At 46.0% G+C, this 16,030-nt stretch overlaps 1 protein-coding gene across 8 annotated transcripts in view; it reads left to right on the top strand.

Moving 5' to 3' along the window:
• Positions 1-16,030, top strand: part of adgrl1a (adhesion G protein-coupled receptor L1a) — a 124,835-nt gene that overhangs the window by 16,323 nt on the left and 92,482 nt on the right. The gene's annotated exons all lie outside the window — the stretch shown is intronic.

Here is a 16,030-nt window from a genome sequence, read left to right on the forward strand (position 1 = left end):
GTACACGTTTGATCGTGTTTTTGTGCAGTGTTGATGATGTCGAGCACTTTTATTATATTCCAACTCTGGGGGAATATCTTTGCGTGTCGGCTCCCTGTCAGTCGAACGCACAACAACCGGGCATCACCTCTTTTTTTCCCCCTTTTTTCGTTCTTCTCCTAAATCAATTCTCAACGGCGGACTTCAGTAAGCTCATTAGGCTCTCGCCGGGCAGCAACTCTATTACAGCTGCATAATTACCACACTTCTGCCTCCACTCCCCCCCTCCTTCCTGTTTTGAAAGAAGCACCTTCATTCCGGGAGCGACGATGATTATTGTTATGATACATCACTTGGGAGCCGAGAGCTGGAAATATTCTTTACACCGCGCTGGCTCACCTCTACAAGCTGTGCGCTCGCACTCTTAGATGAGCTACTTAGAGATAATGATTACAACGGAGCTTTCAAAACCTGCTTTTGCCAGTTGCAAAGCAGCGAGCAAGTCAAAGTCACTCGAAAGGTGGATTTAGATATTCATTGTGTTCAGTAAATATCCCGCTGTTTGGAATTCAATGCTTTTAAAAAAAATAATAATGTGCAGACCTTAGTAAAATACATCAGGGTGGACAATGAAAGGACTATTGTTAGCATTTAATAGGCATGTAGCAAAATGGTCATATGCTGCGCCTACATGATCCAAAATGGCTCACTTTGTAATAATTACCTCCCAGGGAAGAAATAGAAATGATAAAATGGAGGCAACACATTCTACTAGAACGTGTGAAAACGTTAGGCCGCCTCTAATAAGACTTGAGAATTTAATTATTCCGCTCCATTTTTTTAATGACGACTGATTGATTCTAATGAGGACGCACCGACGGCACCTTATATTGACCCGGGAATATTACGTATGCCATTTTCCATTTGATCTCCATTGTCTGTCACGTCCTCGTACACGGCGAAACGGAATCGCCTTCGGCGGGTTCGCCGGCGTGTGAAATCGATGTTGCGTATTTGCTACATTTACATATGTTCCCTCGCGCCCGCATAGGAACGTGTACGGCGGCTATATGCTCACATGAAAGCGTGCATTTGTTTGGATCCCGCCCATGTGTTGTGAGAGCCTCGTGTGTAAATAAATGCACAGATGGGATCGGGTGGTGAGAGCAGCAGAGGGCAGCCATTTTGCCTTCGCGGGAGGTGTCAAAGAAATATGAAGATAATAAGTATATATTAAAAGACATGCATATTCCTAATTATTAGGAACACCAAAGACCTGGAACTCATTAGTTTGTCCAAGTGTACTTTGATGACATGTGAGTGTATATTAAAAACAGTCAATCCCGGAGTGGCTCTCACGCAAACTCGTGCCTCGGCTCGCAAGCCTTCAGAGAGCCGATGTTTCATTAAACCCGTCCGATCCGAGCGCGGCGTCCCGCCTTCCTGTTTACCTCACCGAGGGCTTCCCAGCGGGAGAGCATCTCATGCCGGAGTGTGCGCTGGGAAAAATGACATTTTCAATCCAACCCACACATGGAGGGAGTGACTCAACAAGCACTTAGCGCCTGGGTTCAGCACCTCTCCGAACATGTTTTATTAAATGTTACTGGGAGCCAGAACCGCCCCCCCCCCCAAATCGATAAAGACAAGCTTCATCCAGAATATTTAAAAGGCAAATTGCCGCTAGGGGTTCTCATCAAGTGTGGAAATAAAAATTGTGTGGAACACTCTCATGAGAGATTGGCACATTTTTGAAAAAAAAAAAAAATCTGTCGTTTGCCAATTTACTTTTTGGATGTAGCCTAGCACGGTTAGCAGTATCTTAAATATCTTTGCTTGGAATGGCGCCCCCTCTCTGGCAGCGCAGGAATTGGCCACGCTAACGTTAGCGCGCAATCTCGAAAAGGGGCCCTCGCTCGTTCCGAGGTGAATACGTTTCTTGAGGGGGTGATTAAATGAGAACATTGCAGAGGAGGTGATAGATGAAACGAGAGCGAAGGAGCATGAGAAACCGGGAGGAGGAGAAGTGAAAATTGGCAGGTGGGTGGAGGAGAGCGAGGCAGGGCGAGAGTAAAAGACATTGTGGAGGCAAAAAAGAGTGGATGAAGATTTAAGGAGGAGGAGGAGGAGAGTTTTGGTGAAGCCCGGTTGCAACAATAACTGTTTCATTATTCGGTGCGAGGAAGGCGGAAGCATCCCCGAGACATTTACCGAAACAGCTCGGGGGTCACGTGCTCACATCAGTCTATTTTGAAAATTGCTACACCGTTTCATGAAACGACGGAGAGAAATGTCACAAAATCATGGCGTTCGAACAGGAGTGTGTAGACCTTTTATAGCCGGCAATGATTTTATTAGTGATAGGTTCGCGCTCACTCAAAACCTTAATGAGGAAGACATCTATAAAAAATGGATGGATGGGTATGACGCAACTGAGACGAGTTTGATCATTGCTACCGTTTATGAATTCAGGAGATGTATCGATATTTTGACGCACATTTGCTTTTAGATGTACCTCATAGCAAATGTGGTTGTGCGATGAAGCCCCCTCACATGACGAGTGAGCATGGAAAAAAAACGTAAGCGTGACTTTAATGATATGCGCGTCTATTTTTACGATGTGTGAAAGAATGCACGGGAAGGGAAGCGTGAACGCATCAGTCAGCCGGATGGGCGTGTCTGGTCCGTGCGGCGGCCTCGTCGCCGGCCCTTATTAAAAAGCATTAAACAGCGGGCCCGGCTCGTCATTAATCAGCCAGGATGGATGACAGCCCGGCCGGGCTATCGGACTCCCGCATCGCCGCGTGCCCGGCGGGGCTGTTCTTGCACCAGGTAATATTCCTCTTCCGCAGATAACAGCGTGATCGATCGACCCGAGCTTCTCTGATTGGACTGTCGGGGTCTAACACCGCCGTTCATGTCTGTGAGCTTTTATCAGGGAAGCCTGATGAACACTTTTAGGAGATTCATGACTTGCATGATTTTTTCACTTCAAAAAGAAATGTCAGACCATCACAAATATTCATTTTTGGTGTCAGACAACTAATCGAGATCTTCATGTCGCATTGACGACTTAAGATGTCAAAGATGAATTGCAGCAGAACTGTCAGCGAATGAGTTAATATTATCAGCCATGTTCCTCCTTTTGTTCATATTTTGAGTCACTCCATGTTGAGCAGCCCGAAAAAGTGACACCTCATCCATCCATAAGCGCCGTTTGTTAATTTTGGGACCCTTCCAGGAAACACACACAGACACACACACACGCACACTTCTTTGAGCGACGCCTGGTGAGTGATGCACACATCAGTCCGATAATTGCTATGGTTAGTGTTTCACTTTGATGAATGTGGCTTCATTAAGCCTCCTTGAAGAGGATGCAGGTGTCACGGCGAAGTCAATTGGGGTGGGATGCCGGACGTCTGATTCATTCCGCACCACTAGATGTCGCTCTTCCGATTTTGTCGGAGCTTGAGGCTGGCGGAGGAGGTGAGCGAGGTCACGCATGGAGCAGAGTCGGGTGGGAGGAACGGCTACGATTGTTCCTTTGAAACCAGAGTAACCCCCCCCCCCCCACCCGAAACAATCGATTGCGAAACACAGGCTGCATTCTACAGATATAAATACACATTCAAATCATGAATGAAATGTCTTTTGAACAAATTCTATTAGTAAAGAAGCTCTTTGGTTGAATTATTCCTCTTCCCTTTTACACTCCACCACTTTGCTTGGCATTCCTTTCTGGTTTCCTTGAGATATGCCTCGAAGCGCTCCCCCCCTTCGGAACCTTCTCCGCGCTCTTGATTACCTTCTCTTCCATACCGACATGCCACGGAGGTTATTTTGTTTTGCATTACCGGGTCAGCAACACAGCGGAGCGTTCGCCCACGAGCGGTTTATCTCAGCCAACGTAACGAGATTTTTGAGAATCCCACCGGAACTGCCCAACATGTTGGCGAGCGCGAAGGCTACTCTTAAGCTTTTCCGATCCCTCCTCGAAATTTTCCATACTCCTACATTTGCGCTAAATTACAAAACACATCATACGTGACATTTGTATGATGCCTTGAATTCTCTTTAGATTGTCTCGGAACCAAGATGGAGCTTGCTTAATTACGTATTAATCACCATAACGGAACTCTGATTCGTCGGCACGTAAATGCGGCTTAAGATGTATTTCAACTCGCAAATCAGATTTGTCATACACCTGAACAGCAAATTTGAGCTCACCATTGTCCAAAAAGTGGCCATACAATCAAAGCTTATGTTTGCGAAGGTTTGTTTAGGAGAAAATATGGAAAACAAAAAACATCCCTGTAATGGGTAAAAGGATATGTAGGCAGAAATACTTGAATTGATTTTCTTTCCTGCGAACGTGTACTCCGAGAAAGCACATTTACTCGTTTAATGTCCGCACGAAGCCTCGTCGTCTCATTTTGTCACACATTTTGTCACACTTGTTGTCGCTTTTGCTTGCCTTCTGTTCATTCCCATTTCTTCTTGTCGCTTCCTCGCCTTGCTTTCTTGCTTTCTCCCCATCCATCGCGTTCTCTTCCTCCTTCTCTTGCCACTCGGGCTACTTTGCGATTGTTGGATGTCGGCCATTTTAGAAAAGATTCCCACCATTATGAGATGCATAATACCCAAAGATGTTTTGTTTTTGTTGTCAAAATATAACTCGAGCCATTATTTTTAAGAGGCCGATGCTTTCTGCTGCCCACTCTCGCAATGGCTTCCTATTCCCCAATCAGACGCGGCCGTGTCCGTAAACATTGTTAATGGGGCCGGACAACGTCCCCCATCTTTGGCGAAACCCCGCGCAGTCGCTAATTGGGATAAATGCGAGCCCACGCTTCGTTTAACCTCCTCGCCTATATTCCCGCCTGTCTTCTCCGCTCTTGTTTTTCCTCCTTGGCGTCTCCTTAAAGCCCAGCGCTACGCTCGCTCTGTCATCGGGTCGCTTCCTTTGCTGGTGCCGCTCTGCGCTCGTTAATGGGGCCTCCATGCTCTTTTGATACCGCCGATGTTCTTATAATCCAAAACACACAAAGACCAGCGGACAAGTCGTCCACGCTTCGACGGGTGACTCGCCATACACTTGCTGTGTTTTACCAAATTTCAAAGTCTTACGAAGTATTTAACATATTTTTTCCCCCTATAGTATATTTTAGGAAATATTCATGTAAATCACTTTTTCCATTTTCTATGACCAGAAGCTATTGCGCATTGGACCATAGTAAAATTCCAACATATGCATACTTCATATAGCTCCGAGTTAAAATAAAAACAACAAGTTAATGTGATATTATTCATTATGATTTATTAGCGTGTTGGATGCGTTTGGGTAATGTACTAATGTATTCATGGCTCTTGCTGCACGGTCGTCGCTTATGTGATGTAATCTCTCCTCCCCAGGCTTGGACCCCACCTGTGGGAGGGAGGGAGGGAGGGAGGGAGGGAGGGAGGGAGGGGAGGGGGCTGTAACGTGCTTGTGTGATGTAAAATGCCTAATTTGGGGGTGGGGTGATTGATGGTTTAATATTGCAGCCTGCAACCTTGCTGCCCCCACCTACCCAATGAAGCTGCGGGCAGGCACCAAAGCGAAGCAGCGCGTGTGTGTGTGTGTCTGTGTGTGTGTGTGTATAATGTCACTTCCCATTCTCACTTTCAAAGCCAGCAGGTGGAATTAAAGCAATTCCGAGTTGGTTTTGTGTGTTTGCGTCCACATCGTTCGTGTGTGTGTGTGTGCTGGCGCATTAGCTGCGTCGTGCCGGAGCTTAAATCTATTTAGATATATTAACTGCGGGCCCGAGTCGCTGGTCAGTTATTGCAGCCCCGTTTGTTTTGTTTGCTCATTTTGAGCAGTCTTCCCTCATCTGGCTTGTCGTCGGCATTTGCGGCCTAAGTGTCACTTATCCTCGGCCCTTTTGTTCGCTTCTTCTGCTTTCATTACATTTGTGTCCTCGGCCGCACATGTTTCGTGGAAAGTGCATGCGCAAAATACATCGTCAGTGTCATTCCTGCGTTCTCTCTTCAGTTTGTTGGCCCGGATACAAAATTAAAGTCATGTGTGTCACAATAAGATTCGTTATTTGCTGAAAGTTGCTGAAAGTGGAAAAAAAAAAAAACTAACCCCCCCCCTTTGCCACAGTAATGATACTCATTGAAGCCCGTCCTTCTTCCTTGCTTCTGTTCATCCCCCCATCATGCCAAAATGAAAAACACCCTTTGAGGAGATAGAGAACTGACATCTGTATTAGTTCTAAAAGTTAGACAAAGCGCATTCATCACCACTTTGCCGTCGATTTGTATTCCGCACGGCTCTCCGAAGGGGAATTAATCATAGTACGCCTGCGAGTCATCTCGCCTTGGAGAAACTATAGTGCCATTATGTTGTTTGTCTATTATGAGCCATAAGGAACGTCTGTCACGGTGACTGCGTAATGCCGCGCGGCACGGACAAGCGCGAGCGGCGCGCTAGCTCCCCTTTTTTCGCCAAGTTTGGAGGAGGCGCGCCCGCACACACAGCGCACGTGCAAATCTCGCACGCTAGTTGTGCTAATATGTTTTTAATGTCTTTGGGAGGCTGTCGACATCTCTAATTTGTTTTTGTCTAAAGCCGTGTGCTTATGTGCATAGGGGACATCAAAGCGGTAAAAATAGCATTTCTCATTACCAAGCCTTTCCTTCTCATTTATTTCCTCACAAGCCAGTTTGTCCATACCAGTTGCGCCCCCCCACCCCCCCTCCCCCGCCCTTAACTCCGAGAAGTATCCAGAAGTTTCCGCGGGAACGATAACAGTCCAAAGCTGGGTCGCTGCCGGGCTGCTTGTTGTCGGTCGTCATCATTTGCTTGAGGTCAACCGAAAACGAGGTCTGCAAATGAGCCATCGGATACCTTTTAAATGGCACAAATGAGGCCCAAGAGAAATAGTGGACATGTTTTGCTACTCTCACCCCAACATCATTACATTTTTCTATCACATAGCAGGCGAGGTAATATCCCCCCCCCCAAAAAAGGTCAATTTTCCAAATATTTGATTTAATGTGAATAAGTTTGCAAACTGTGCTCTACATTTTATTGAGGCTTCTTGCCTCACAATCTTTATAATTTGTTTTCCCCCAATGGCAAATTTAAATCTCAATGTTCTCCAATTCACCTCTTTGATTGTTTTTTTTTTTTTGGCGGGGGGGGCTTTAGCAGTTCTGTCGTGAGTACTTCATCCTCACAGGCCGCATTTGTAATCATTTAAATTTAATTGCCTTCGTTGGCTTTCAACTACTGTGAAACACGTTTTTCGTCTTTAATCAAACACGATGGAACATACTTGTCATGGGTCTTCCGCCCGTGTGATCTCCATCCGTATGATGCATGATTTAAATTCCACGATAAAAATATTCCTCCTGGGCGAAAGCATTGCTCAACATACACATGTTGAGCATACAATGGCTGAAGTTGAACGACGAGTTTATCGAAGATGCTGGACATCACCAAACCTTTTGCAATCCAATTAAAGATACTTATAGACTGCATTTTTTTTTTTTAGTTTTGCAGTTTACTTTCCGTGTTATGTGTTTGTGCACTCGCATGTCATCCAATCACTGTTGCGCAATCACCCACTCACAATTGAAACAGTAACGTGCAGTACAATACTAATAAATAAAACATAAAATAGCAAAGAGCAAAATTTGGAGAAGCAATATATTTCAAAATCCTCTGCCTTACCTGCCACACCCACAAAAATTTGCTGAGCGGGAATGAATGGGCACCACTGCTATAGAAAATGTTTGAGAGATATCAGCTTGGCCTAAATTTCTGAATTGCACTCCGCATTCTGTTTCCATAGTAATGGCCAGAGACGAGTCCAGAGAACAGCGCTTTCTGATTACTCTTTTCAGCCGGTCGGGATAGTTTTCTATCCTCCTCCGATAACTGTTGCATCAATTCCCCCCTCCCTCGACACCGACAGGGAATTTTGTCTCTTTGGTTCGCTGGCCAGTTTTCAAGTCAATTTGGACGTGGCTCTTTTTAAAACGATTACGCCGCCGGATGAGAAGAAAGCGAGCGGGGCGATGCAAATCATCCCTCGCCATAACGGAATACATTACCGTCGGCCACTTCACGTTGCTGTGGAAACTGTTTAAGAGTCAGCAGGTCTGCCAAGGGCGTGCTGATAAATGTATGTGAGCGTGTGGGCGTGTTGCCTTTCCTACGTTTTGTCAATTGACAAGCCGGGCGCGATTCGTTTAAGGGAAGCTGGTGAAAATAATGGACAGATGATGAATTGTGTTGTATGCACTTAGCGGACACTTTATTCGGCGCTAATGAGCTTTTGTCAGTGCATTGGATAATTCCTTCAAAACAATGCTCAGTTTGGATTGACACTGAGTGTGGTTACGTAACGAAACTGTCATGCTAGCTACTTAGCAAAATAATGGTGCTACGCACATTAGCATAACTGAAAACAAGAGAGTGTCGGGATAAAATGTGGCATATTTCTGCTAGCGAGGTAGCTAAGTAACCAGCTAACTAATTAAACCGCTAGCTCATGTTTTCCCTCCATAACATTATTTTGTTTTGCATTGTTTGTTAGCATCAAACTAAACGGTCTTCACGAAGGCAAATACAAAATTGTTTACGTTCTGCCAAACTGCTGCTGAGTTGAGGTGACTCCACAAAAATTCAGCTCACAATCCTGACTCTTATCTGGAAACTCAAATCTTTAGTATCTCAACGCCCGCCGTATTTTGAACCGCATATTTAGCAGTTGCAGTGCAAACTAATTACGTTTTAATAGCTTTTGCGACTGTTCCTAATATTGTGGCTGCTGGGTGCCGTAATAGATTGAGCTTTAAATTCCTCTCTGTGAAGTACGATTAATTGACTACATTAATGAAAGTGTGAGGCGCGTGGTCACTGATGCAACACACACGCACACACACACACACGCAGCGTGCACATATGCGCTGTCCTCCCTCTGCAGGCTCATATCATTACCCACCATTACACCCCCCATTTGGCATCCGCCGGCCAGATCGATGGAGGCCGATAACTCTGTCTCACTCCGGGCCGGCCCATCTATCTCTATCTCGGCAATCCTCATACCTCGCCTTCCTTGTATCTTTTTCACAGCGCGCTCCCCTTTCCCCACCCCGCCACGACGCTCTCCCGCCTGCAAACTGTATCAAAATGACTCTCCGCCCCGCGTCTTTGTCACTTGCGCTCGGCACCAAAGTGTCTCTTCATCTCCCGGCGACCAAACGCGGCCATCTAACGCTCGCTAATCTCCCGAACGGTCCCTTGTTTCCAAGACATATTTCCCTAAGTCGGAGTGTGATGACGGGCATATCAATCACCTCGTATTTCCATTTTGCTTCTGACCGGCTTTCGGCTTCACTTGAATCCACCTCCTCGTCCTCCCGAGGTCTTTCATCTTCCTCGCAGTCTGTCACCCATCTTCTCACAGTCGCCGCAGCTGCGTCTTTGCACGCCGCTCGTCCGCCACCGCCGCCAGTGTGTAATATTCAATGTGATTCTTTGTCGATGGAGTCAATCAACAAAACTTTGATTGCAACTCTGACCAGCTAGGATACAAATTAGAACTGACTCCGCCCCCTCTATTATACAAACCAGATTCGGTTGAAGTTGGGAAATTGTGTAAAATGTAAATCAAAACAAAATACAACGATTTGAAAATCCTTCTCAACCCATATTCAATTGAATACACTACAAAGACAACATATTTAATGTTCAAACTGATCAACTTCATTGTTTGTTGCCAAATAATAATCAACTTAGAATTTCTCGCCCTTTCCCAACTTCTACTGCACGTGTTGCAGCCACGAAATTCCAAGTTAATTATTATTTGAAAAATAAAATAAACTTTATGAGTTTGAGCATTAAATATTTGTCTTTGTAGTGTATTCAATTGAATATAGGTTGAAAAGGCTTTTCAAATCATTGTATTTTGTTTTTATTTACATTTTACACAATTTCCCAACTTCAACCGAATCCGGTTTGTACTTGACATGATCCAACGTTACGCCATGGAAACAGGAGGACATAAAATGTCCATCATCGTGATGCTTAAGAGAAGTCTGAAAAAGATGCACACAACTCCAACCGTCTCTGTTGCGCCGACTCTCCTTCCCTTTACTTACTCTACAGAGCGATCTAATGACGCTCTTGCCTCAACTGCGCCATTCTCTGATCCTAATTTCATTTGGATGGAGCGAGTCTTTCAGACGTCTACAGTCCGGCTCCCCTTCCATGGATTTTTAGCTTGGCCGGTCGCCGATTTAATGGCAGGAGGCTGCGCCGCGGGGTCGACCAGAGCAACAATAAACACATCTGTCACCGCGTGTGCTCACGGACAAAAAGCCATGATGAAGGGAGAGCGCGGCAGATTTTTAGGGGAAGAAAACAAGGCGGTCAAAATAGTCTCTTGCAACATCTGATAATGAAACTTAAGTGCGATATGATTGTTGACACTCACGAGGGTATTAGACTTAGTACATCTTTGAGACTCCGCCTTTGACGCACACGAGAGACAAAATGCCCCTTTGTGCGTCACATCAAGTAAAACTGTCCTTCCATTTTTATTTTTTTTTAAACGCAGTGGCTCCTGTAACTGATTATCGCTTTGGGAGGAGCCCGCCGCAGTGGCGAGAGCCGGAGTTCCTCCTTCAGAAAACTTTCCACATTAAACAAGATGAAACTGTTTGCGTACTTGAGTTAATGAGAACAAATGTGGTCACTTGAAGAGAGACGACCCAAGCATCTTTCGAATTCATATGGAGGAAATGTCCTCCAGCTAGTGTTGAATACTTCGGCCAACGTAAGAAAAAAAAATTGCTTCAACCATACAGCAAGAATGATTCACTGGTCTTGAAAGATAACGAGCATTGTTGAGGTAGTAAAAGGCCCGAGGGACCTTGTCTACGACTTCCTCTGTATCGGTCCACGAGAACTGTCTGTTCTAGTTTTGGAGCAGGAAAGCGAAATCGGTGCGTTAACTAAAGAGCCTTGAGATATAAAAGGATCGTGCAGAGGCCGGAACGCTAGACATAGTTGGTAAACACTTATCGCTATTATTTCCAATTCCTAAAATGTTCTCGTATTTTGGAAATTCATCACCGCGCTGGAGAGAGCTAGTTAGTTTTAGCACCGAGCCAACGATTTGACTTTAAGACAGGACTTGGCCTGCTCAGCTGTTTTGGGTTTGTTACGCTGCAGAAAGAATATTTTACAAAGCTGTGCAGCTACAGTTCCATATGTCCAACCAGGAGACAAATCACTCGCTTTGATGCCAAGGCCTGAAATAAAGCCACGGAAAAGGCCATAGATCTCGACACAGAGATAAAGGTAATCGGGATCTCCAGATTAAAGGCCTGCGAAATTTATTGAGAGCTTCGGGTGTAGCACTCCAGTTGTTTCTTGGCGGCGGCTTCGGCATCGCCATTCAAATTTATATAGGTGGATGTTGAACGGAGTGAGATTCCCTCTGCTGAAAAAATTCTCCCGAGTTCCGGCTCCATCAGTATGTGCCGGGGGTACAGCGGGATCTAAAGGACGGATCCCATTTCAGCTGATCCAGCACTCTTGAGAGTCCGAAAGACCTGGACAAATCTATGAGTGTGATGTCATTGTTGAAAGTGAGAAATGAGAGCCGGCGGGATATATAGTGGAATCTACTTGGCCTGTTCACACCGATCTGTTTGTGTGGGAGTGCATTAACATGGATGTGGGCAGGAGGGAAGGCGAAATATGCAAAGCAGAGCGAGGAAAGGCGAGTAGCTCCTTAGCAGCTGCGCTAAAAGCACCAGGCGTTTCCTTGACTCTTGGTACCTCTCGGAGGAGGTTTCTATTATTTCCCACAAAGAGGGAGACAACCTGACGGGAGAATTTGAAGCTTCGTAACAATTGCCCAATTTATTATATTTCGTCGTCGAGTGAAGGAGGTGTAAAGAACACACAAAACGGCGTCTGTGGTGAAAGTCTGCTGATACATAAATAAAGCAAAAGTGACAATTAGAGGGTGTCGGACTGCGTGATGCCAAAGATTAAGACAACAAATCAGGAGCCAATTAGTTCGAAGCATTTATATGGTGAGATTTGAGGAAAGACTTTGGAAAGGTTGGACAAAAGCATTTTTTTTTTCCGAACTTTAACAATATTAGTATTTGCTGCGGTTGACAAACTCATTAATCCCCCAAATCGAATAGCACCAGAGCTCCCCTCAACAAATAAATGCAATGAATGTGTTTGTTATTCAAGTGAAAAAGCGCAATCCAATCGACACAAAATTTTCCTGGAACAACTCAATTACCACATTTTTGACACAGTTAATTAGAATAAAATAACAACACAGAAGCAGCTGAAATTTCCTCATACTAAAACAAAATTGAGATAATCGTTTATGGCATTTTTGAAAAAATATGGGAGGGGTGTGCTCACTTTTGTGAGGTTGTTTATCTACCGCATTTGTGCCACGTAGTTCGTGTGTTAATTTCTATTCAATTATTCAGCTACTCAAATGTCACAAATGCTATTTATGTGCGAGTGCGCACTAAAAATTCTCTCGGCTGTCTCGCGTTGCATAAGAGGCGGCTCGTCTTATCTCGTGATTCGAACGCCGGTCTTTGCGGGGTGGCGCGCAACGCTGCAAAAATAATGAGCTTGCGTGGCCAACCCGAGTTTGAGTGTACGTGTTGACGCGTGTGTATTTGTGTGTGACTGCCCGCTCGCTTCCTCTTCTCTGGCAACGTTGGTTGGAGGCTTTCTGGCAGTAAAAAGCGGTTTTGAAATCCAAGATTTGAACGTTTTCATGTAAGAAGTCAGTTTGATCAATGTCTGCTGCGCATCTCGCTCGCTTTAGGGCACAGTGAACCGCTGATAGATGAAATCCTCTGAACGTGTGTATGTGTGTGTCCATGTATTGATGTGTAGGTGTAAAGCCAGTACAAAAAAAAAACAAAAGTCTAAGTCCAAATGTGTGTGTTTGATTTCACGCTCGCAGTAATAGCCGGTTCAGCTAGCGTATGGTGTGCGAGCGCTAATTGAATCGGCTCATTGCGAGTCTCTCATTAGGATTGTCTTACTCAAAGCTTGCATCAGCAGACCCCGGCGAGTCTGGACTCGATCGGCCGGCCCAGTCCCGGCGGTCGAGCCTCGTCGGGAGGCCCCTGAGCCCGGGTTAAAAAAAAACTTTTAATGGAGCCGGCAATCCGATTAAAGTCGTCGCGCCGTGCTGTTGAGATAAGTGTTAGAGCGTGGATCAGCTCTGAAAGCACTCCTTCAAAAGACCCCCAAAAAAATCTGTGTCTTGTTTTCCGGTTTGTTCGTACGTTTTGAGGCGATAAAATGGTGGGGGGGTAAAAACGCGGACACGCTCGGCCGCAGCGGCGATGCGAAATAATGACGGCAGATAAAAGGCGCCGCCGCTTCTGCTGACAGACTGATTGGTGCTTGATGAATGAAGGTGCACGAGTTTATTTTTACTCTTTTGATTCTCAGAAATATCTCAGCATGTTTGTTGATGTCTGCGCATTTTTTTTTTCTTTCTTTCCAAAAACAGGTAGCACTTGAAAAGCCTCCATATTTATACTCAGAGATTTCATGCAGCTAGGATGATGTCCTCACCGTGTGTGTGGGGGGGGAATTCTCTCAAGTTGCGGTTTAATGGCCAGACTCAAAAACAAAATGACTTTTAATGGACGTTCACGCTCATCGAGAATTAACTGCAGGCTAAACACACACAACTTAAAAGACCATGACGGGGACTTCCGTGAATAAAGCACGATGACTAACAAGTACAGAACTTGTGCCTTCCTCCCACTTGGATGCTCAACGCGACCTTTAGGCTACGAGATGTTGCGGTTGCCTGACCTTGCATTTCGAGTTCTGTGTATTGCTGCGGGTGTATTTTGCAATAATGCAGAATTCTACTGCATCGTACAGAGCTGTTTGGTCCCTCGTGGATGCATAGGTGAATTATTAGATTGGACTTTCAATAAAACGTAGCGCACTGCTACTAATCCAATACCGCCCCGAGACGGTGTCAATCAAAACTGTATTATTTGTAGATACGGAATTTGGATCTCATCCCTTGTGATTGGACAGGGCGCCAAATTGAGCGTCGACACGGATACATGTTAGCAATATGCGATGTCGGTAAATTGAGAATTTGCAAGAGGTGGTCGGAGGAACAAAGTGGAAGGTTGTCATTTGATTCGATGATCAATGTTGGAAAGTTTGTTTCGAGCTCATCCGTTGAAACGAGGTTCCTCCCCCTCCTTATCCGATGGGGACGTCAACAACCTCTCTTCTCTTTAATTAGGAAGTGAGCTCAGCCAGAGGAGTCACTAAACAAGTACGCCGCTTTCCTCTGCCCTCCTTCATCCGGCTTTGACCTTTCCGACGTGGCCTTTTCCTGTATAGTTGTCCTCGGGGCCTGAGGATGTGGGCAGAGCCGGACTAGATCGATGGAGCCGCTTTCAGACACACCCGCGGTACCCGGGGTGGCCTTTGTGACACGCAGATAAAGACAAACCTCTCCCCGGGCTGTGTCGGCCCATCTCCCCCCCCCGAAGCCCGCACGGAACAAAACGGATAAATCAAAGACGGGATCCACGCGTGTGGGGAGTCATACTAATATTTCCAATATGACAGTGACAATATTGTAACTTAACCTTTTGTTAAAGGCAGAATAGAATCCTTCCATCCATCTGTGCTGAGACAGCCGAAAGAGCCGGAGGGGCGGGGTCCATGTATATTTACCAAAGCTCCGCTCCATCCATCACCGGACGCAGCGTGCCGCCTCCACCTGTCTTTCGGCATCCTCTCACATTCCTGTGCCACTTCCTCTCCTTTGGCTACATCACAAGACCGCCTTACACTTGATATGCGGGAGATACACCCCCACCCCCCCACCCAGCCACTCGCCATCTTTTCTAACACCGGGCTTTAGCTGCTGACGCCGGTCTTTCACATTTTCTCGCTCGTCTTTATCCCTCCGTTCACGTCCGGTCCCCGTAAAGCTTTTGCAACAGAGGGAGTGTGTCAACGTGCTGTCCAAGCAGGTTGAAGAGGGTAATTTGAGTCCCAGAAGCGGCCGTGGGGGCTTGGATGTAGTTTTGAAAGGTGCGCTGACAGTCAGAACTCTGCCGCTGATGGCAGCAAGATGGCTGAGATGTGTGAAAGTCCGGAGAGGCCAAGTGTAAATGAGCTCAGAAGAGAGTGAAGGACGAGTGATTGGCGCGTCATCCGCATGGACGGACTCGACGGGGCATGTCACTTTCCACGTTTCCACCATTTGCACCTGACAAAAGATGGCGACGAGTCTGCATTAAACAGATGAGTTTACACTCGTAAGCAAAAGCACCTTATTGATACAGGACACAACTTTTGCCATCGTATTATTGTCGCGTGCACGGAAAAAAGTTTGCCAAGAACTGGCGCGCGCACGCCGCAATCCCGAAAAGGGAAGCGGCCTGGAGTTTGAGTGGAGTAGACAAGCGTCTGCTATAGAAGCCGTTTTAATATGTTAGCCCGTCTCCCTGCTGGCTCCCCCTCCCCCTCCCGGGGACGGCACTAATGCCATTAAGTGTGGGACAGATCTGTTCCATGTCTGCAGGCCTGCCAGTCTACTGGTCTGCCTTGAGACCACTCTCCATCTAATCCCATCCTCGCTCTCCCACTCTCATCCGCACCAGAGACAGGAAGAGGCGTCCGGGAGAGAGAGAGGGAGAAAGAGAGAGAGAAAAAAAATCTAATAAATAAATGAGAGGATGCAAGAGGAAGAAAAAAAATATATAAATGAAGTTCTCTATTCTCGTAAATCATGTTGCCAACTTCCAGTAGACAGGAGGGCGGAGCTTAAGGGCAGAGGGAGTATGAGAGAAGGCATGAGAGCGTTGGAGGGAATACGGGAAGCGTTTCTCTTCCACTCCTCAACCTAAAGCCTTTCTCTGGAGACTTGGTGGCGAGGTGTTTTTAATTGATTTTTGATTAGGGTGTAGTGTGTTGTGTGTAGGGGGGGGTGTTGTCCAT

Source organism: Syngnathus floridae, chromosome 17, assembly GCF_059516105.1.
Source record: "Syngnathus floridae isolate MCC-2025c chromosome 17, RoL_Sflo_1.0, whole genome shotgun sequence".
NCBI classification, from domain to species: domain Eukaryota; kingdom Metazoa; phylum Chordata; class Actinopteri; order Syngnathiformes; family Syngnathidae; genus Syngnathus; species Syngnathus floridae.